We start from the raw sequence: 25,114 nt of genomic DNA, 5'->3' as shown, positions 1-25,114 counted from the left end.
TCTTTTTTTTTCTATTCTCCTCCCCTCCCTTCAACCCTTTTTCCTCTTTCCTTTTACAAACACTCAGTTTCCATTTTTCCTCCCATTCTTTTTTCTTGTACTCGAGATTTAACTCATGACCTTCACTTGCAAGGCAGGCATAGTGCCACTGAGCTAAATCCCTGCCTCCTCCCATTCTTTTTATAAATCCCTTTTTCCTTCCTTCCTTTCCTTCCTCCTCTTCCTTTCCTTTTTCCGTTCCCATTTGAACAAGTTCTTTCTGCTTCCCAATCTCTATAGTCCATTTTGCTCCTTATTTACACTTTGTGTTCTTTCTTTTCTTTGTTTTTTATTTTTATTTATTTTTTGGTACCAGGGATCGAACTCAGGTCCTTGTACTTGTGCAGCAGGCAGCAAAACCACTGAACTAAATCCTCGGCTTTTTAAAAAAAATTTTTGAGACAGTCTCACTATGTAGTTCAAACTGGCCTTGAATTCACTATGTGTAGCCCAGGCTGGCCTGGAACTCACAGCAGTCCTCCTGTTTCAGCCTCCCAAGTGCTAGGATTACAGGTTTGCACCACCACACCCAGGCTGGATCTTCTTCTTTCTTTCTTTTTTTTAAAGAACATTTTTCCCCCACTACCGGGAATTGAACTCAGGACCTTGTGCTTGCCAGGCAGGCGCTGTGGTGATGTGCTACATTTCCAGCCCTGAGTCTTGTTTCTTGATCCATTCTGCCAGTCTTTTTCTTTGGATTGGTAAATTGAGACCATTCACATTGATGGTTATAACTGATATGTATTACCTTATCCTTGTCATTAAACTGTTTTCCTGTTATTGGTTCCCTTTCCTTCTTTTCTATTTAGTTTCTCACTTGCCTAGTGGATTCATTCTATTGGGATTTTTGGAATTGCTGTCTTCACTGTCTTTCTCTAGACTATTCTTCAGAACTTTTGGAGTACTGCCTTTGTGGTTATGAATTCCTTTTTTTTAGACATGGTCTCACCATGTAGTCTAGGCTTGCCTGGCACTCAAGATAATTCTGCCTCAGCCTCACAACGGTAGGTATTATAGGTGTGTGCCACCACATCTGGCTGTGGTCACGAATTTCTTCAGGTTCTCTTTGTGGTGGAAATGTCTTACTTTTCCATGTATTATGAAAGATAATTTTTCAGGATACATCCATCTGGGTCAGAGGTTGTTTTCTTTTAGGGCTTGAAATATTTCATTCCAAGCTTTCTTTACTTTAGGGTTTGTGTTGTGAAGTCTGCTATAATTCTGATGGATTTTCCTTTATAGGTGATTTGTTTCTTTTCTCTAACAGATTTTAATATTGTACTGAATTTCTGGAATCTTTTTTTTTTCTCTCTCTGTACTGGGGATCAAACTCAGGACCTTGCACTTGCAAGGCACATAGCAGCACCATTGAGCAAAATTCCTAGCCCATGTGGATTTTGATTTCTTCCCCATAATGTCCTCTAGCTTTGCTTTGGGGGAGTTAGGAATTTTTGGGTTCCTTTGCTTCCAGGTTTCCTCATGGTGCATAGCTTTATTATTAGTATTGAGATCTCTTTAGGTAATGACTACTTTTTAGAGATGTCTTCTAGGCATAGCTAGCTTTTGGCCTTTAAGTCTATCTGTACCAGGATCTTACTGCCTCTGTATATTAGTGATGAAATGTTGCAGCCTGTTTGGCCTAGCACCAATCCTTTGGCACTGGACTGTAATATTGTTTATGACCCTGGACAATCCAGGTATTGTCATAAATGGAAGATCAATTGATGGTAACAACTATGTCACCTTGGCTAAAGTAGTACAGTCAGCAATAATAATAGCATCAAGCACAAACTGGATATTGACAAACTATAATAGCTAATGCTTTGCCACCTTTAATCATAGGTACAAGATCTACAGTTATAGAACAAAGTCTAAGACAAATCAGATAATTATATACAGTAAATATCTACTCAATGGAGCAATTTTACCTCCTTTCACATATAGCAGTATTCGTCCATAGTAAGATATTGTTAACTACCTACCAATTCATAAGGGTAAATAGTATGGGTACGGAAGCATGAAGAAAAAAGAAATAATTATGTAAAATTAAGCAATGGAAGATATGAAGAAAATGGTAAATTGATGTAAAAGGTCCTATTAAGGAATAAAGGGAAATTAGTAGTATTACATAGTAATAACAGAGAAATCCAACTAGAGAAAGGATATATAATAGAGAGTGGAGATTAAACTAAAGGAAAAAAAAATAAGAAAAAACTCTAAGGGAACAAGTTGAAAGACAGAAAGTAAGAAAAGAAGGGAGCGAGAGAAAGAAAAAAGAAGGACCTATTCAAACAAAACAAAGTAATATTTTATTTTATTTTATTTTATTTTATTTTATTTTTTTTATTTTTTTTGGTACCGGGGATCGAACTCAGGTCCTTGTGCTTGCAAGGCAGGCTTCGGAACCACTGAGGTAAATCCCCGGCCCCATAAAGTAATATTTTAAAAAGGAGGGGACAGGAAAATGAGTGATAAAACTCCAACTTCCACCAAAAGAAAATTAGTAAAAAATAAAAAACATACCATTAAAAGAGCAAAGAGACAAACAAAAAAAATAAGATTAAATGAATAGCAAAGAAGAAAGAGAGAGAGAGAGAGAGAGAGAGAGAGAGAGAGAGAGAGAGAGAGAGAGAGAGAGAGAGAGAGAGAGAGGTTCCTATGTACTTCCAGAAGAGTGTTTTCTTCCAGGGCTAGTTTGGAATTTTACATAGAGGTTACTCAGTTCAAGAGGACCACTCTCCATAATCCCATTTATGGTAGCTGTTCAGGTTGGGGTATTGGACCAGGGAGGTTGGGGTCTTGGATTCTGAGTCTCCTGTGTTGGATTTTTCTAGTTGGGGACCAATGCTGGGTACCTGCTGTATATTCTTGTGTTCATGGGACCAACTCCAGACCTAGGTGGAGGTCTGTGTCATTGCAGTGCCTAGAAGAGACCCAGGTGCACCCAAGACTAATGTGGAGAGATCCCAGCAGGCCCCATAAGGGTGCAGGGTACTATGTGGGGTGTCATGGTCATTCTGAACACAGGGCAAGTCAGCAGACCGCTAGCCTTCACTGCCAGCCAGGAAGAGAACTGGCCTAAGTGTGCTGGACAGGGACTCTCCCTGGTCTCTGGTGATGCGCAGGATGGATGCTCCTCCACACCCAATGCATCTGGTGCTGAATGAGCAACCACAGAGTTTGGACACATCAGGGAGAGACTTATTCGAGTTTGGAGCTCCTGGTGGAAACTCAGGCTGCCCAGGACTGGTGATAGGTGTCAGACAGTCTCTGACTGGTCTACAAGTAGTGCAGGACCATGGGATCTGTGTGTAGAGTCAAATGAATCCAGGGTGCCAGGTATGGATTCAAATCAGACCAGTGTTAGCATCATGTCTTAGTCAATGTGAGACAAACCTGAAGCCCTCAGTGGTGACTCCGGCATGCCCAGGGTCCTCTAATAATGACTCCAGCAACAGGCAGTGATCGCTTATTTATTCTCTCGGAGTCTGAGATCAGGCAGGTGGGGAGGGAGTCTCTCTTGCTACTGATTTCTCTCCCCTGGTATGTGGTGGTAGTAATGCTATGGGGCTGCTGCCTGTGCAGTGTTTGGAGAGAGAGCGATAGGATGAAGGGGCGTGTTTACCCCTGATCTATCCTGCCCTGTGAGGCTAGACTCTGCCATACTGCTTGTATCCCTCCAGCAAGGGGGGAAGCTCTCAAAATGGCTGTTCCCGGGTGTATAAGAGCAGAGGGTACAGCAGACTGGCCCTTGCATTTCCCCTCTTTTAAATGGTTTGTTTTTTTTTTTTTTTCTTTTTTTGGTACTGGGGATTGAACTGGGGTCCTTGAGCTTGCGCAGCAGGCGGCGAAACCACTGAGCTAAATCCCTGGCCCAAATTTTTTTTTTTTTTTTTTTATACCAGGGATCGAACTTGGGTCCTTGTACTTTGGAGGCAGGCAGCGGAACCACTGAGCTAAATCCCTGGCCTGTTTGTTTGTTTTTTGAAACAGGGCCTTGCTATGTAGTTCAGGCTGGCCTGGAGTTCACTATGTAGCCCAGGCTGGTCTCAAACTCATGATTATTCTCCTCAGCCTCATTATTGTTTTATTTATTTATTTATTTATTTATTTATTTATTTATTTATTTGGTACCGGGGATCAAACTCGGGTCCTTGAGCTTGCACAGCAGGCAGTGAAACCACTGAGCTAAATCCTTGGCCCTCAGCCTCATTATTATCCTGCCTCAGCCTCCCAAGTGCTGAAATTACAAGTGAGTGCCACCATGCCTGGCATCCTTTTTTTTTTTTTTTTTTTTTTTAAATACTTTGATGCACATGTCTTGTTTGATCTACAGATATCTTCTTTCAAATTCATTCTTAGTATCAAGATATATGTCCCTCTCCTGCTTAAATTACCTGTGTTTCTAGTTGATGTCTCTCTGACATGGCTCCTCCTCTACTCAGCCATGCTGGATCTCCCCGCAAGCCATGTTTTGTCCTTGCTCACATTGGTAGATGGAGAAGGCAATCAGTCCTCTGACCTCTGCTGGGTGTAGACAGCAGGTCGAGGGTTCAAGTAGCCCACCATACTTAATACCAACACTTTCAGACCCAGGTGTTTCTTTTCTTTCTTTTCTTTTTTTATTTCTCTTTTTTTGGCATTTTAATAAATTTTATTTTATTTTATCCCTGAAGCCTCCTCCCCTTCCTATATACAAAAGTGTTGTTTCCATTTTTTCCTTCTATTTTCACTTTTTTCTAGTCTATTCCTTCCTTTCTCCCTGCCTCCTCCCTTGTTCTCCTTCCCATTTAGACACTTTCTTCCCATTTCCTAACATCCATTATACATCTCAGCCCTTATTTCTACTTTCAGTTTCTCACATCAGAGAAACAATGCAGTATTTAAATATGTGTATCCCATTTATTCCACTTAGGAGTATTGTCTCAAGGTCCATCCATTTAGCTATAAATGCCTGAAGCGCATCTTTCTTTATGGCTAAGTAGTACTCCATTGTATAAAAACCCCCACATTTTCTTTATCCACTCAACAGCTGATGTGCATTTGGGCTGTTTCCAAGATTTAGCTATTACAAATTGTGCTGCTACAAACACAGGTGTACATATATCACTGTAGTATGATGGTTTTAATTCTTTTGGGAAAGACCCAGGTGTTTCTGAGTGTCACACAAGCCTGGTCTGGTTTCTCGTCATAAAAGGTGAGGCCCATATCCTTCTGGGTCTGAACTTATACTTCTCAGAGAGTCTATGTCTAGCTCACTTCCTGTCCATGATTGTCTCCTGGGGCTGTCTCTGAGCCAGTCACTGTGGAAGGGCTATATGAATGACCCTGAAGGGAAGTTGCTTCTTAGTTCTGAGTCTTAGTCTTAAATAATCAGTCCCTTCGTGAAATGGCACTTGATTAAAGTCTCTGGCAATATTGCAGGCACCACAGTGGATTCCTGCTCTAGCTGTTGCTTGCCATGTGGAAGGAGTCCTATCAAAACCACATGCTGCTTTTGCAGTTCATAACAGCTATGGTTTTCTCTGGAGCCAGCACTGCTGCCCTGTTCTGCAGTTTCTCCTTGGAGCTTCCAGCCCTGTGGGCTTAACTTGTGTCAGCAGAGGCAAGTTCCCCTTTTCAGGAATTGAGGTGATCTTCCAAACTGCTTTTTTCCCTCTGTGTTTTAGTGCATTTCTACAACTTCTCTGTAACTTTTAATCTTCCTTACCAATTCCTGGAGATCTACTTTTTTTCCTCTGTCAAGTTGTTGTTTTCCAATTGTCTGGATTCCAGGTCTCAGAGAGGCTGAATTTTGCTGTTGATGGCTATTTTGCCATTTTGGTTCCTCCTTTTTGTTGATACTCTTGTAATTTATGCATGTATGTATGTATGTATGTATGTATGTTCAGGTTTCACTGCGTAGTTCAGATTGTCCTTGAATTCACTATGTAGCCCAGGCTGGCCTTGAACATATGGTGATCCTTCTGCCTCAGCCTTTGAAGTGCTGCAATTACAGACATGCACAACCACCTGGGTCATTTTGTGCATCATTTTGTTGAGTCTGTTTAGTTATCTCTGTGTTTGGTTGCAACTCATGAGCCTCTTGAAGATGATTATTTTGAATTCTTTGTCAGGCAATTCATAGGTCTCCATTTTTTTAGGCTTAGCTAATAGAGATTTACTTTGTTCTTCTGTCTGTATCATGCTTTCTCAATTTTTTTTATCAGCTTATATCCTAAATATCCTGGATATTTGTCTATTGGCTATATACTTAATAATAATGTAAGAATAGTTTAATGTATGATATTCTTACCCATATAACAATATAATTATATAGGTAAGCATATTTACAATTATTCACAATCATATGTACATTATATGAATATGAAATATGAATATATGTACACATGCATATGGACATATGAACATGCATATATTGATATGTATACATTTGAATATATGTATATATACATATACTTATACACAGTTAAATTATATATGCTATAATTATAGAACATATACAAATACATATAACAAATACTATATACATATATATATATATATATATATATCTGTTCTTGGAATGTTTTTTGGTCTAGGAGATAGTAAATTAAATAAAATGAAGTACCTACTCTCATAAAATTCACCTTCTAATGGGCTGCACATGGTGGTGCATGCCTGTAATCCCAGCACTGGGAGGCTGAGGCAGGAGGATCACCATAAGTTCAAGGCCAGCCTGGGTTACATAGTGAGACCCTGACACACACATACAAAAAATTACCTTCCAATGAAGGCATATAAACTAAAAAACAAATAAGGTATTTAAGGGCCGGAGATTTAGCTCAGTGGTTCTGCTGCCTGCCTCGCAAGCACAAGGACCCGAGTTCGATCCCCAGTACCAAAAAATAAAAAATAAAAAAAAAATAAGGTATTTAACACATTAACTGTGATTATTGAATGCCAAAAAGAATAATAATTCAGGCAGGGAAGACTAATTTGTGTTTTCATTTAAGATATAGTGATTAGACCCAGGAAACACCTACAATCCAGTTCTCTGAGGCTGTGGCAGGAGGGTTGCAAGTTCAAGCCCAGGTTAGGAAACTTACTGATTTGGTGAGACTGTCTCAAAACAAAATGAAAAAAGATCTGGGGATGTAACTCAGTGTGAAGTCCCTGGGTTCAATGCCTGGCACCACAGGGGGAGAAAGAAAGAAAGAATAAAAAAAGATATACTGCTTAGAAGACTTCTCTGGAGAAAATCAAAGCAGAGTTCAGACTGAAGTCATGTAACTATCTGGGGAAAGAATATTGCAGTATGAGGGAAAGAAAGTGCACAGATAGCTTTTACCATGAATGGCTGTAGAATTTAGTCCAATACTTTTTCTCTAACTAGTGACAGGATCATATGGCTTTTTCCTTTCCTCTGTTAAAATGATGACTTTTGGGGGTGGATCTTCCGATGCTGAACCAACAGTGCCATCTCTTTAAAAAACCACGTTCTACATACTGCCAGATCTGACTTCTAAGAGTTTGTTTTGTTAAACAAATTTTTATCTTTGTTCATACTTTTTTCTTCTATTATCCTTATCTAGTTTTAGTATTAGCACAATGTTGATTTCCTAAAATGAGGGGAGAAGTGTTCCTTCTTTTTTCTGCTTTAAATGTTTGTTATAATTTATCAGTTAAAATATATATGAGCCTGTTGTCATATAGGTAGGTTTTCAAGCTAGGAATATACTTTCTTTAATAGGTGCTATTCAAATTTTATATTTCCTCCAGAGTTAGTTTCATTAATTTGTCTTCCAAGGTACTTCTTAGAAGTTGTCAAATTTATTTCAAAAAAGATTTTTGTAATATGCTTTCTATATCCTTTTAAATTCTGTAAAATCTTTGGTAATGTCTTCTAGATCTTGATATTGTATTTTAAAAATGTGTAATTGATATTGTGTAATAGGAAGAAAAGGTCTAAAAGAGTAGGGGAAGTGGGAGGGGTAGGGGAAAGGAAAGAAGGGAAAAATATGAGAAAAGGAAAAAAATGGAAACAAAATCTTTGCAAATAGGGAAGGGTGGAGAGGGTGTAGGGAGGGCAAGGTAAGGGGAGAAAAAATAAGAACCAAGATACTCATGTAATGGTACAAGATCCCAATGATGAATGTAACTGTATTTTATACCTGAAATGTACCAATAATCTTAATGGGAAAACACACACGCAAACACACACACACACACACACAAAGAAAGTGCACAGATCTTGCAGAAATACATATGCTTACACAGCAGTACGAAGTCCAATATTGCTGGAAGGGATCAGTGAGGGTGAAGGGTAGATATAAAAGAGAAAGCCCAGGATTCAATTATACCATTTGGGAACATGTAGGATACAGAAATGATTTTTGAATTTTACTCTGAATTTCACGACAAATTAGAATTAGGTATAACTTCAAGTAATGAAAAGCATACATTTAGAATATCCTGAGAAAGGTAGGATATAAGTTCTCATTCATATTGAAGTCATTAAGATATGTATGAGCATCCTGCTTAGCTTCATAAAATTGTCAGGGATCTCTGTTCCTCTGTATGGCTGTTCAATGATCCTTGGAATTTGATTTCTGTCTCAGAGACTGAAATGGCTGAATGATCTCTAGCCATCACCTTTATATTTTAACCAACAGAAATTACAAAGGAGTGAAAAAAAGCCTCAATTTATAAAAGTTATGTCTCAGGAAGTGTTCAAGGTACTTTTACTTATATTCTATTGAATAGAACTGAGTTTTATGACTACTGTTACCTCTAGGAGAAAGGAGAAACTGTAGGGTCATGTGTGTGTATGTGTGCGTGTGTGTGTGTGTTGGAAGATTGAACACTCAGGGCCTTGTACATTCCAGGCAAGTGCTCTACCACTGAGCTACATCACCAGTAATTTTAATTAATAATACTCCCCCCCAATAATTTTATTTTGAAACAAGGTCTAAGTTACCTCGGCTGGCTTTGAGCTTGCCTTCCTCCTGCCTAAACCTCCAGAGCATCTGGGACTACAGGTATGTATCACCTAGAAAAAATGTAGTTTTCATTCTAGTCATTAGTGAATACCTTAGTGGTTCCATTTCCAAAGACTAGTAAGTGGGCATTGATGGTAAATGAGTAGGCTCTGAAGCCATGAGAGGTCACTGGACAGTGTTGAACACAACCGTGACACGGACTGATTTACACAATTAGAGGATCCTTTTGACTGCTGCATGAAGAATGGAGGATTCAAGAGTCAAGCAGCAAGACCAGGTAAAAAAAGTCCATGACAATAATAAAGAAATTCTATCAATTTGTCTGCTTAGTAATTTTTATTTTTATTGTTTTTGGTACCAGGGATCAAACTTGGGACCTTGCACTTGTGAGGCAGGCGCTGGAATCATTGAGCTAAATCCCTGGCCCAGTAATTTTTGATAGATTTGTATTTACAAAGTTTACCTTACAACTAGCCAAATATCAGATGTTACTTCTCCAAGTTTTTATTTCTTTGACTATTTCTTCACTAAATACTTGCTTCAAAATAGCACAAAGTCAGTTGAAGATATAAAAACATTTTTCCGAACTTTTACTTCAGTGAGATGGTTGTTCAATGAGGTGGTTGAAAGCAAATTCTATCTGTATATTAAATATACATCTTTAACAAAAATTTATGACAATTTAACACATGTTTGGTATATTATCAGTCTTTACTGAAATCATTGAAATCAATGTTATCAACTGAACAACAAAATCTCACAAGAAGACATTTTCCATAATACTGTCACTCTCCTGGGTAGACTAGATTTTGAAATAGAGTTACCACTTAATAAATATATTTGTCCAGTGAGAAGCCAGACTATTTATTTGATATAATTGAGAGATGTGGGGGAGATTCTTATGGAGGGCCAGGGCTATATTAAGGCAACAAGAAAGATAATCTTGAAAAGTTACTTGGAGTTTTGACTGTTACTCTGTATTTTTTCATATTAATCATTATTATCAAATGTTCTTAATAATGTACAGTGCTTTTTTTTCACCAAGGAGAGAAAACTTATGCTTTATTTCTGAACAGACATATCTTCTAATTTGGCTCTGAAAATGCAGTTTGTGTTTTGCAAGCTTGAGGGCAAAGCAGAGGGAGAGAAAAGTGTGAGAGGAGAAAGAAACCAGGAAACAAGTCATTAGTTTTTCATCAGCTAAAGTGCATTAAATCTGATTTCTAAAATTGCTGGATGTGTTTGGTGTCTTGATATCAAAGCCAGTTAATTGTGCAATGATTGGATAAGGGATATTAGAAAAAAATCCAACTGATTATAAGTATCTCTTTTACTTCCTCAATGAAATCATTACTTTAGGAAAGCACCACTCAGGGGGTCAGCGGCATATGTAAGGCACATAAAGAGCTCCAAAAGTCTGTTTTCTAAGGGACAGTATAGTGATGGATGACAAAGTGTCTGCCTATTAATAACCTCGGAAAAATAATGTTTCAACATTTTAATGCTTCATTTTAGTATGAATTGGTGTCAAATAGAAGTACGTTCAGGGCCGGGGTTTTAGCTCAGCGGTTCCACTGCCCGCCTTGCAAGTGCAAGGTCCTGAATTTGATCCCTGTTACCAAAAAAACCAAAAAAACAAACAAAAAGAGAAGTAAGTTCATTAATAAGCAATATGTAGCCATATCATTTTCACACTTATATTATCCAGTAAATCTATAAGGGGCCCATAAAATTAGTTTAGGTAGAATAGGCCAATCTCCACAGTCTAAGAATGGTTAGTTGCTTCAGAAGTTGTTGATAGGTTAGTGAATTAGACTGTACAAAGTTTGAATTCCTTCCCATTCTACAACTGATGTTTAGATGTAATCTAAATAACACCTTAGTTTATGAACATGAGATGGTGGAGGTCAACTCCGGAGTTATGGATTGAAAAATGTCAAAATGTCTTCTTTCCTGGAACGCATATCTTCTTTTTAAAATTTGAAATTGGTACTAAAGCTCCTAATTATGCCTCATGTAGTGGTTAATCAAAATAAAAGCCATTTATTCTGGAAAAAAATGAGGTCCCTTTAATAATTTAGAACTCCCTGCGTCTTTAAAACATCTTTTTGGAAGGATATGAAATATTGCAGGAATTAAAACTTGATAATCACAGTGTTTACCAAGTAAAAGGTCACCATATGTTACCAAAATGTTAAATGGGAGTCTAAGTTTAATGACTCATAGATGACTGATTTAGTTGAATTTATTCTTTCCATAATAATTACCTTTTGAAAGAAAGAAAAATACTCTCTTGCTTGTGTGTTGCTTCTAGTCATTTAACTAAATTATATCAATCCCCAGAGTGGGAAATTACTTGATCTGATTCCTCTCCAAGTAATCATAGAATAAAATGTTAATTAAGACTAAAGGGAAAAACAGAAACATAATGGACAAATAACATTTTAAACTAGTGTGTAAGTTAATGGAGGGCATTTTGGGGGGAGGAGAAAACACAGGAAATGAATAGATATTAGAAATGCTAGGCAAAATTAAGAAATGAGGAATGCTAAAAATTGAGGCATGAATTATTAAAATGAAAGAAGTGGGGAGCTGGGTGTCAAGTGTTAGTTGACGATCCTTGAAAAGTCATTCGGAGCCATATTGTGGAGAATTTTGGGAAGAACCTCAAGGAGTTATTTTCTGCTACACACAGTTTCATAGATGAAACACAGCTATCATTCTTTTTTGTTTTCCATTTAGTTTATTGGTACACTTTAGGTATACAATACAGTTACATTCATCATTGGCATCTTGTACCTTTACATGACGTATCTTGATTCTTATTTTTTCCCCATTCCCCTGGCCTCCCTTCACTCCCCCCCCCCTTTCCCTATTTGCAAAGAATTTGTTTCCATTTTTTTCCTTTTCTTGTATTTTTTCTTTTCCCTTCTTTCCTTTCCCCTCCCACTTCCCCTATTCCTTTAAACATTTTCTTCCTATTTTGCAATATCAGTTATATATTTTGATTCTTATTTACATTTTTAGTTTTTCACACCAGAGAAACTATTTGGTATTTACACATGTGTGTCCTATTTATTTCACTTAAGAGTATGACCTCAGTGTGCACACACTTAGCTATAAATGTCTCTAGTTTCTCATTCTTTATGGCTGAGTAGTACTCCATTTTATAAAAAAAAATCTTTTTTTAATGTTTTATAATAGCTTCTTTTTTTTAAATTAAATTCTTTTATTGGTACATTATAGGTATACAATACAATTACATTTCTCATTGGGAATTGTACCTTTATATAATGCATCTTGGTTCTTATTTTTTCCCCATTCCTAGCCTTCCCTTCATGCCCTCCACCCTTCCCTATTTACAAAGACTTTATTTCCACTTTTTCCATTTCTCATCCTTTTTTCCTTTCCCTTCTTTCCTTTCCCCTGCCCCTCCCAATACCCCATGCCTTTGGACCTTTTCTTCCTATTTTACATTATGGATTTTTCATTCTAAACATTGGCACACTTTAGGTATACAATATAATGACATTCATCATTGGAAATTTGCACCTTTACATAGTCTCTCTTAGTTCTTATTTTTCACCCTTGTCCAGCCCTCCCTTCAACCCCTCCAGTCCTCCCTATTTACAAAGATTTTGTTCCTATTTTTCCATTTTCTCATATTAATCCCATTCCCTTCTATCCTTTCCCCTAGTGCTCCCACTTCCTTCCCCTTTGCCCCCTTCCTATTTCACATTACCTATTATACATTTAGTCCTTATCTACACTTTCAGTTTCTCACACCAGAGAAACTATTCAGTATTTATTCATGTGTGCCCTATTAATTTCACTTAAGAGTATCACCTCAATGTGCATCCACTTAGCTATAAATGTCTCTAATTTCTCATTTTTTATGGCTGAGTAGTACTCCATTTTATAAAAAACCCACATTTTCTTTATCCTGTCTTCAGTTGATGGGCATTTGGGCTGTTTCCAAGTTTTAGCTATTACAAACTGTGCTGCTATGAACATGGGCACACATATATCACTGTGGTATGATTCTTTTAATTCTTTGGGGAAGATCCCCAGCAGTGGAATAGCGGGATCAAATGGGACTTCCAGTTCTAGTTCTTTGAGGTATCTCCATACTGATTTCCACAGTGCTTGCACCAGTCTACACTCCCACCAGCAGTGGAGCAGGGTTCCTCTTTCCTCACAGCCCCGCCAGCATTTGTTATTGGTTGATTTCATGATAGCAGCCATTCTTTCTGGAGTGAAGTGGAACCTCAGCGTTGTTTTCATTTGCATCTCTCGAATGACCAGTGATGTTGAACATTTTTTCATGAATTTATTTGCTATTTCTACTTCTTTGTGTGAGAAATGTCTGTTCATTTCAGATGCCCATTTTTGGATTGGGTCTTTAAATTTGGGAGGTCTGATCTTTTTAAGTTCTTTATAGATTCGAGATAGTAGACCTTTGTCTGAGGAAAAGCAGGTGAAGATTTTTTCCCACATTGTGGGTTGTCTCTTCACACTGCTGGTGGTTTCTCTTGCTGTGCAGAAGCCTTTTAATAAGAAGAGATTCCACTTGTTGATTGTTTGTGCTAGTTCATGGGCAACTGAGGTTTTGTTCATAAAAATCTTTTCCTACACCGATGTCTTCAAGAGTTCTACCTAACCACTGTTCCAACTGGTTCAGAGTTTCTATTTTAATATTTAGATCTTTAATCCATTTTGATTTTAGTTTAGTGCATGGTGAGAGATATAGGTCTAGTTTTAATCTGTGGCAAGTTGAAAACCAATTTTTCCAGCACCATTTATTAAAGAGGCTATCTTTCCTCCAGTGAGGGTGTTTGGCTCCTTTGTCAAAGATGAGACGGCTGAGTGTGTCTAGAGTTGTTTCTGCATCTTCTAATCTGTTCCACTGGTCCTCAGGTCTGTTTCTTTGTCCACACCATGCTAAAACACATCTTCTTTATCCAGTTTTCAGTTGATGGGCACTTGGGCTGTTTCCAAGCTTTAGCTATTATGAGCTGTGCTGCTATAAACATGGATGTGCATATATCACTGTGGTATGATTCTTTTAATTCTTTTGGGAAGATATGCAGTAGAGGAATAGCTGAGTCAAATGGGACTTCCAATCCTAGTTGTTTGAGGTATCTCCATATTGATTTCCACAGTGGTTGCACTAGTCTGCATTCCCACCAACAATGAAGAAGGGTTCCTTTCTCCCCACAATCTTGCCAAGTCTTGTTATTGGTTGATTTCATGATAGCAGCCATTCTTTCTGGGGTGAGGTGGAATCTCAGCATTGTTTTCATCTGTACCTCTCAAATGACCAGTGATGCACAACTATCATTCTTTAAATCAGCATGAGCTGTGAATAGCCAAAGAACAAATCAGCACCTAAATTCAAGTTTCCAAATTCATCCTTCAAAAGAACAAAGGAAAACACACAAATGTCAAAGCTTCAGTGCAAGTTGGGAACAGAGAGTACTACACTTCACATACCTATAGGTAGAAAAGTAATATCAATTTGTGTGTGTAACTATTTCTTGAGCTCCTACCAACCTGGCAGAGAGTAAGGCTATTGAAAAACTAATTTGAACACAGGACAAGAAAATGGAAGACCTAAGATTGAAATATATTACTACCAGAAAAAGAAAAGTCTGTATTAAGGTCAAAAATATTGAAAAGAAGACCTTAGATGTTAGTGCACTGGCTGCAGATAAGAGACTTTAAAGGGTGTGAATCTCACAGAGCTCGAAACATAAGTCTGTCCTCTAAGTGTACAGTGTCATCAATTAAAGAAACCGAACGTTGTTTCAGTGACAAAAGTTGAGGAGGTATCCTTTCTTCAAGAATATGTGAAGCCAGGGCTGGGGAAGTAGCTCAACAGCACAGTGCCTGGTACCAAAAAAAAAAAAAAAAGTGGCCAGGTGTGGTGGTACATGCCTGTAACTCCAGAACTTTGGGGGTTAAGGCAGGGTTGGGAATGTAGCTCAATGAGAAAGTCTGATGTTCAATCCCTGATACCAAAACCAAAATAAAACAAAACAAAAAGCAAACCCATCCCAAACTAATAATGTACACCTATCCATGAAATGTAGGGTAAAAAAATTTGACCTCCACAAAGCTACTATAAGAAGAAAACCAAAAATGACAATCCAAGTATTTTAGTTAATGAAATCTTTCTTTTCCCTACATACACAGCAGGAAAAAAACTGTACACAACATTCAGAAATAAATTAAACATTCTCAAATACTTGATGATATTAAACAATCCCAACAATCTTGAACTAGAAATTTTAAAAGAGACAGATATGTAGCAAAATCATAAAGAAATAAAATGATATTTGAACACAGGAAAAAAACAAGAAAAAGAGAAAAATCATCTAATAATGACTAAATTATAAGATGCCTGAGAAATAAAAGTAAGAAAACATAAGAAAATGAACATTGAGATAAGTAAAAAGTAAAATAAGGGTGATAGTAGTAAAAGAAAACCAAGCAAAGATGTAATAAGTAAAATTAAAACTACTGAAGAGGAAAAACAAAACACTGAAATAAAAGTAGAGTTTCTATTTATAAAACAGAAACACTTTCCCAAAATAAAAGATACATAAATCAATAGGGCGTCCTAGTTACTTGTAAAAATTGATTCAGAATGATAAAACTATGGACATAGTTTAGTGAAAATATTAAACTTTAAAGATAAAGAAAATACCTGGCCCTCAGGCCTAAATAAATATGCAAAACAACAAGGTAATCAATAAACAGACACATTCCATGATATTCCATTCCATTCCATGAAATTACACTTTTCAAAAGTGGAATATAAATCAAGACAATAACAAGGAACATTTTCAGGACATTCCAGAAAGGACATATGAACAAAAGCTTTTTTTCTTTTATAAACTAGGTAAATTGTTTTTCAAGTGTCAAAGTTATCCGTGAAAAACTTAAAACATTTTAGATGTTAAGAATTATTTATAAAGCAGTCTGAGAGAAGGTGAGCTTTGTCCAACTAAAGGTTAACTAAAAATTTCAGTAAAAGGGCTGGGGATTTAGCTCAGTGGTTCTGGCACCTGCCTCACAAGCACAAGGTCCTGAGTTCGATCCCCAGTACCAAAAAAAAAATTCAGTAAAAATAATTGATAATATTTAATATTTTTAATTAATGCTCCCAGATGAAAACAAAAGTGGAGATAAAGGTTAAAGAACAGTATACAACTATTTTATATTTAGATAGTAGAACTAATACAGCTAAAATGAGAGAATGGAGGGGGAAAGAGGACAGCAGAACAAATTCATTAATTGATATATTGGCAATAACCATAGTCAAAGAATAACACTGAAAACTGACCAAAGAGGTAATAAAAGGTTAAATAAGAAAACCAGAACAGGGCTGGGGATTTAGCTCAGTGACACTGTGTCTGCCTGGCAAGTACAAGGTCCTGAGTTCGATCCCTGGTACAGAAAAAAAAAAAAGGAAACTGGAATAAAGGGACAATTGAAAGAATATAAAGATAACAGGACTTCCAGGAAGATGGTGGAGGGGTAAACAGCAGCAAATGAGCTTCTCCAAAATTCAGAATCCAGACACTGGAATGTAGCAATGTGGGGAAAAAGGAAGGAGGGAGGTGGATCCCCAGGACACAGGAAGGATCTGAAGGGAGATTGGAGACCACAGGGAAAGTGACAAGATAGACCTCAATGGAGAAAAAGGAGGTGGCAAATTGCACTTTCTCTTAGACTCCTGGCTTGTGGCATGAGAGAGGAGGCCTGAATGTACAGAGATGCAGTGTGTGTGTGTGTGTATGTGTGTGTGTGTGTGTGTAAAACTCCAGAGGCCTCCAGGGAGAAACACACCAGTGGAACAGAGTAGTGGACATTGAGCTACAATGGCTGGTCACTGATTCCAGTCCAAGTGTCTGCCATATCCCCTGGAGGGGGTGCTTGGCCACATGCCATTTTAGTGAGGGGGTAACTGAACCCAAGACTTGGAGTAGGTGCAGGTTGGCTGCATCTTAGGGATCCCCATAAACGCATGAGTGGATAAAGAAGATGCGTTTTTTTGTTTTTTTTTATACAAAGTGCTCCCAGGACCTGGGTGAAGGACAACTGTGGGAGACGTCCAGGGCTAGGGAGCTGAGGTCAGGCCAATGAGAGACACTCAGAGTGCTGTAGGCTGAACAGCTCAGGCCCCAACCTCACAACCAGAAGCTAGAATAAGCTTGAACTTCTGTGGAATTGAAAACACCAGAATTGGCACCCTTTTTTATTCCTGCTGCTGAGGTGGAAAGAACTGCCAAACATAACTTGGAATGGAGACTTACTGTAAAAATGTGTTCATGAACTCTGTGTCAGCTTAAAATAGTAATATAACAATAATATGTCGTTTATGTGCTTTGTGTGGGCTACTACTGAAACTCTGTCTGTGTCAACATGTCCCTGTTGAAAAACACCAGGTGGGCCTGTTCCTGGAAAGAGTAAAAACTAGCCTTGAAATTGTTTATGTAAGCCCCCAACCTTGAAATTGTTTATGTAAGCCCCTAACCTTGAAACCATGGAAATTCCCTTGCTGTTTTGCCATGTTCTTGCTACACTTAGTTGTGTAACCATGACTTAAGCTACTCTGTAAAAGATATAAAAAGGAGAAACTGTCTTAACTCGTAGTCAGTCTATAAGGACTTGTTTCCTGAGACTGGCCATTGCCTGGCAATAAACTTCTTTCTTATTTTACCCAACTCTCCTAGTTTCTGAAAGATCATTTTGACTCCCAATTTGCTGCAACACTGTAGGCTTGCTAGGATTATCCACATCCATATCCTACTTTAGGCTTGCTGAGATCACTCAATGTGGGTCTGGGGTCTGCTGGTTCCTTTGTCGATGAGTGACAGAGCAGACATGCCCTGAATTGGACAATATCACAAAACTGTAGACCTCAGGAGATAACCACAGGCTTGAAATCAGGGAAATCTCATTTCTTAAAACTTTGCTTTTGTTTTTATAAATTTTGATTGTTTGTTTTTGTTTTTTCATGAGTGTGAACAGTATTTAGTTTTTTGTGTTTAGTTCTTGTTTTTCCTGCTTTCTATCCTTTTTGTCTTTTTCATCAGTTTCCCAAAACTTGGGTAATTTTTTGTCTTTCAGCTCTGCTTCCAATCTCTTTCTTTTTTTTAAATTTCTCTATTTTTTCTTCTTATCCCTTTAAAAATTTTCTCCCTTGAGGGTAAAATTGCTGTATGCAGGGATATTTATTTATTTATTGATTGATTGATTGGTACTGGGGATCAAACTCAGGACCTTGTGCTTGTGAGGTAGGTGTGGCACCATTGAGCTAAATCCCCAGCCCGAGGATATTTATTGTGTATAATTTTCTTATTTGTTTTAGATTCTGTTATATAACTATAAAATCTTGTACCTAAGGTTAAGGGTGGCAAATTAACAGCACAGTTTGTCATTTTCTACACTGTGCTCGATGCTATTATTATTACTGATTGTGCTACATTAGCCAAGGGGACATAGTTGTGATCAATAATTTTTCCTTGTATTCCAATACTGAGTTTGTTTGGGAGTCATGAACAATACAATAGTCCAGTACCAAAAACCTGAGTGATAGGCCAAACAGGCAGCAACCTCTTATCCCTAATAAACTGAAGAGTGAAAATCTTGGGACAGACTCAAAAGCCAAAAGCCAGCTACAACTAAGAAGATATCTCTGAGAAGCAGTCATTTCATAAGGAGGTCTCTATACTAGTAATAAAGCTATCTATTCTGAGCAATTTACAAGCATCAATGCAGAAAACATGTAAAAAAATAGAAAATGAGAAGCCTTAGAAGCATGATATAACCCCAGACCTCTAGCTTGCCCAAAGTAAATCCAGAGAGTATTGAAGTGGAAGGAATCAGAAGCCACCCCATGAACTTTCTGAAATGGTAGGAGTGAAAGTAACAAAGCAGATGAAAGTGTCTCTAGAAAAAACAAATCAGAAATAATTATACAAATAACTAAAGAGTTTACGACCATAATGAAGGATGTGTTAGTGAATCCAGAGTAGATATGGATAAAAAAAAATAGAGAGCTTAGGAAAGTGATGGAAACCATGAATGCCCCCAACAGGAAAGAACTGGATTCCATGAAACAGATTCAAACAGATATCCAGGAGATTAAAAATTCTATTGAAAGTATATGCAGCAGAATTAACCAATGTGAGGATAGAATATCAGACCTAGAAGACAGATTTGTAGTTAGTGATTATCAAATGAGAGATTTCTTAAAAGTAGTAAGGGACCATGAAAAATTAATTCAATAGCTGATACATGATGCAAAGAAGACTAATCTAGGATTAATTAGAATCAATGAAAAATCAGAATATAGCAGAAAGGACACAAAAACCCTGTTCACAATGACAGAAAACTTCCCAAGCATGAAAAAAGAATTTGACATATGGATAAATGAGGCATATAGAACTCCAATTAGCTATGATCAGAAAAAAAAACTACACCAAGGCATATACTAGTTAAGATTCCATGGGGCCAGGGATTTAGCTCAGTGGTTTTGCCACCTGCTGCCCAAGTGCAAGGACCCAAGTTCAATCCCCGGTACCAAAAAAACAAAACAAAAAGGTTCCTGAAATTCAGCACAAGAACAGAATATTAAAAGTTGTTAGAGAAAGGAAACAAATCACCTATAAAGGAAAAATCCACCAGAATCATAGTAGACCTCTCAACACAAACCCTTAAGTCAAGGAGAGTTTGAGGAAAATATTTCAAGTCCTAAAAGAAAACAACCTCCAACCTAGACTGATGCACCCTGCAAAATTATCTTTTGAAATTGATGGAGAAATAAGATACTTCCATGATAAAGAACACCTGAAGAAATTCATGAATATCAAACTAGTACTCCAAAAAGTTCTGAAAGATATTCTAGAGAAAGACAATGAAGACAAGAATTCCATGAATTTCAGTGGAATGAATCTACCAGGCAAGATGAGAAATTAATCAGAGGAAAAAGAAAGGGAACTAACAACAGGAAAGTAGTAGGTCAAGTATAAGTCAGTACATATCAGTTATAACCATCAATATAAATGGTCTCAATTCACCTATCAAAAGAAACAGATTGGCAGAATGGATTAAGAAATAAGATCCAACAATATGCTGCATACAAGAAACATCTTTAACTCCAAAAGAAATTGATAGACTGGAAGTCAAAGGGTGGAAAAAAATACTCCATGCAACAGGAACCTGGGAAGAAGCTGAGGTAGCTCTTCTATTTGCAGACAAAATGGATTTCAAGCCAAGAAGAGACAAAGAAGGTCACTACATACCTGTGAAGGGAAGAATTCAACAGGAAGAGATATTAGTCATAAATATATATGTAACAAATACCAGTACACCCACTATATAAAACAAACATTAATGGATATAAAAAATTAGATAAGCACTAATATAATTGTAATGGGGGGCCTCAATATCCCACTGTCACAGATATGCAGATCAATTAGACAAAAAAATCAACAAAGACATATTACAGCTGAACCAAGCCTCTGAACAAATTGACTTAGTAGATGTCTACAGTGTTCCATCCCATAACAACAGAATATATATTCTTCTCAGCTGCACATGGGACTTTATCCAAAGTAGACCACACACTAGCTCATAGAACAGGCTTAAGTAAATGACAAGGAATTGAAATTATTATACAGTTTTAATGCAATCTCAGTCAAAATACCAATAGCATACCTCACATAATTAGATAAAACAATCCTAAAATGTATTTGGAACCAGAAGAGAACTAGAATACCAAAAGCAATTCTGGGCAACAAAGTCAAGGCAGAGGGTATCAAAACCCCCGATTTGAAACTATACTACAAAGCTACTGTGATAAAACCAGCATGGTACTGGTAATAAAATAGACCTGAGGATGTGTGGAACATGATAGAAGATGCAGAAATAACCCGAAAAACACTCAGCCACCTTATCTTTGACAAAGGGGCCAAACATCGCCAGGGATTTAGCTCAGTGTTTTCGCTGCCTGCTGTGCAAGCACAAGGACCCGAGTTCAATCCCTGGTACCAAAACAACAACAACAAAAAAATAAAAATTAAAAAAAAAGGGGGGGCCAAACATCTTCACTTGGAGAAAGACAACTTCTTTAGTAAATGGTGCTGGGAAAGCTGGGTTTCCACATGTCAGAGATTAAACCACACTCATATCTCTCACCATGTACTAAGCTAAATCAAAATGGATGAAGGACCTAAATATTAAAACAGAAATAGTTAATCTACTGGAAGAGAGAATAGTTAGAATTCTTGAAGACATAGGTTTAGACAAAGACTTTATGAACAAAACCTGATTGCACAGGAAATATTACAGAGAATCAACAACTGGGATCACATCATATTAAACAGCTTTTGAGAAGAAAGAAACCATCCACAGAGCAAAGAGACAACCCACAGAATGAAAATTTTTTTTTACCAGCTAGTCCTCAGAGAAGGGTTAAAAACTAAAGGCTGGACTCAGGAATTCCAGGCAAATGGGAAACAAGGAGAAAACATGAGTTGCCATTATGATATCAGACAAGTAGAATTCAAGTTAAAATATATTAGATATAAAAAAGACACATCTTATTTCAACCCATGATTCAAAAGGTGTAATAGTTATGATCATTTTTGCACCAAACTACTACCATTATAAAGGAAATGCTAGGATTGATGGGCAATTTTGAAACTCTTTTTGATGTTTTGTAGCATTGAACACATTGATAAATCTACTAATAGTAATCAGACTCAGACATCTGTATTTAAGAGAGAAATTACATTGTATACAGTGTGATGCTCCTGTTCTGCTTATGTACTGAAGGAACTTTTTCCCCATGCTGCTGAGAGTGCTGCAGGCTGAAGTGCCCAACTTTCTGCAAGCCACGAGATTACCATTGGCTAAGTACAGTTGCCTAGCCTATTGAAGAATATATGACTTAACAATATAGCCAAAAGCTTTATAGAACAATTTGATTATTCTAACAATTGGTATAAAAATGATGTTAGCCAAGAATTTGCAATCTGTGACCCATGGATAAATCCAGATTGATGAACTTTGTTGTGGGGGGCGTATATAAAATTTTATGAGATCACAGGCATGCCCAGTTACTTACATATTGCCTATGGTTGCTTTCCAATTTTGAGTAATTGGAACAGAGAGCAGATGGCTCACAAGGGCCAAAAATATTTACTGTCTGGCCCTTTCCCCCAAAAAGTGGACAATGTTCTAAATCAGAAAATTATAAAATCTAATTGTTATGAGATATGCATCAAAGTAAAAGGATTTATAAGTCTTACGTTAACAAAGTTTTATCATGTTCTTTATAAGAACAGCACATAGGAGCCCATTCAATTGATATTTTATTGATTGGTAAGGTCAGAATTTTCTAACCTTTCTTGCATAGAATATAGATTTCTGTATACATTCCTTTACAAATCAGTTCTGCAGTTAAATAATTTTGAACTATGCTGCATATCATGCTCTTTCCTTGGAACATCCTCATACTCACTGCTAATGTAGGAGTCTAATCAGGCAGATTTCCCATTGTTCATTGCGTGTGCAAAATAAAATGTATCTAGACAATATGACTTTTTAATAGTACAAACAAAAAAGAATTATAGTCCCAAAACACTGTATCAATAACACTAGTGAAACTAAAAAGAATTAAAGACAATAGAACTAACTATACATATACATGGGTAGCAAATGAAGTAGTATGGAAAGTTGTAGGATTAAAAAATAAAAATCAACTCCCTTAGGGGATGTTTAATGAGCATGGGGAGAAATAGTTTCTAATGTTCCACAGCACAGTAGGTTGATGCAGTTAATTGAGAATATCACAATAATTTAATGAAGATTTTGAGTGTTCTTGACACAAATGAATGATATATATCTGAGATGATGGATATGTCCATTATTCTGATCTGATCATTACACATTGTATAATACATTGAAATACCACACTATATGCATAATTATTGTCAACTAAATATAAAGATGTATTTTTAAATGGAGAAAAGTAAACATCTATTTTATATAAGCAACTGTGATTAGGTCATTTCTTGGTATAGTTTGTAAAGCTAATAGCAATGTGCAGATTGCCAAATACGAGTGATAGTTTGCAAAAAAATTAAAATCAAACAAAGCCACAAAATATATCTCCTTCCTCCATTTTCTCTTATCTTACTTCTCAGAGACAATCATAGTTAAAAATATTTTTGAATTCTTCCATGTTCTTTGAAAAGAAAAAAAAGAAAATGGAGATATAACTGTTTACATGTTCCTTTAGTTGTTGCTCTGCAGAAAGGAGACTATTATATGCATTGTTTTGCACCTTGAGTTTCATGTTTGAATGTGTATTTTGGGGAGCTTTTACTATCCATGCTCAACATTTATTGTCTGTGGTGGCTATTTATTTGGTAGTGTCTCCAAATTTACTCAGTCTTTTCTAGATGGAATAGCTGCTTTTAATATTTGCTGTTTTGTTGCTGAGGTTTATTTTTGCAACTACAAAAATCCTGAAATGAAATCCTTGTACACATATTTTGATACAATTATTTGTCTGTAGAGTAAAATACTGAGACTGGAATTTCTAGGTAACATCTAAAAATGTAGATAAATTGTTTTTTGTAAAGTTAGTATTATTATATACTCAACAATGAATGAAGTATTCTTTCTCCACATCCATACTTGTAGTGAAACTTTTATTTGAGAAATATCTTTAAATGCCACATATTTAAAAGTAATCATTGAGGAAATTTTGTACTCTGCTATAATTACTTCTCTTTATATGACTGATATTATACTCCTCAGAATCAGGCACACAAATAGTACTTCTTTGTATATTTATAAGATCAAAATTTATAAAAATGTATCATGAGTTCAAGAAACATAATCTGAGAAGCATTAAAGAAGGAAGTTTTTCAGCTAATTATTGAACAAAGCCACAGACATTATTATGTGATCATTAAACTCATTAGTAATAATGCCTAAGTCATCTAAAAATTAGATGGCTCAAATACCAGAGAAAGTATATTGGTTTCCTGTAGATGTTATTTTTATAATTGCTCACATTTGTTTGTTAGAGTCAAATGGCCAGGGATTTGAAACCTATCCAAATGAACTCCATGTGTTTTCCTGTTGGTCACTATTGTTAGTAATAATCCTGCTGGAATCTTAGATTTTTCTCAAGACTATCACTTTTACATTAACCACAGGTTAATGATGCAGGTTAAAGAAGTGGAAAGGACCAGGTGTAGGGTTAGGGGTGTAACTGTTTTCACAAAGAATCTCTGTGTAGTAGAACTCTGGCTTAGGTCTGAGAAACAGTCTTTTCCAAAATTACAGCTCTTTGCAGTTTTGAACCAATGCATACGTTTATATATGTATGCTGACTGTAATGATACAATAACTTACATCTAAAAAAGATAGTAAAATCTGGACATGGCCATTGAAAAGTTGGCTTCTTGTCTATAAGTTGAGAATTTTTTTTCCTGAACTAAAGCCTGTGAGAACCAGGTATGTTTTTACTATTCCTTCCCTTCTGTCATGCAATTGGTTTGACTAGCAATGGTTGCTTTTATTTTTTTCTTAAATTAATTCCTTCTGGTGTTTTATAGGCCTAGCATCAAGCATTGACAAAATGATTTGAAAATTTCACATTTCCAATTATCAAGAGAATTACAGCAAAAGGATTTGTTTTGAATCTCCTGAGTGTCTGCAGGCTGGTTTTCCTGTAGTTCAAGGAAAATGTTAAATAGAAAGGGAGGAGACAATAGACAGTTACCAATCTCAGGGGAAGACTAAACAACTGCCAGTTTTGCTAGGATTCTGAGATTTGGCAGGAGGTTTCACACACCCTAACCTGCCAGAGTATTGTCACGTGTGATGAAACACTTGCACGACTAATCGGGCAAAGGAGCTTTATTACTCATGTATAAGCAGCAAGAATCAACAAAAGCCTGAAATTCACCATGTGCCAGTCTCTGAGGGCTCCAGCCTGCTGTCCTGGGTGGAGGCCTGTCTGCCTGTGCCCACTTCACAGCACAGGTGAGGGTCTGAAAGCA

The sequence above is a fragment of the Heterocephalus glaber genome, unplaced genomic scaffold (genome assembly GCF_053883595.1).
Source record: "Heterocephalus glaber isolate CG9 unplaced genomic scaffold, H.glaber_assembly_v1.0 deba00001538, whole genome shotgun sequence".
NCBI lineage: Eukaryota > Metazoa > Chordata > Mammalia > Rodentia > Bathyergidae > Heterocephalus > Heterocephalus glaber.
Note: the sequence above shows the minus strand (reverse complement) of the source record.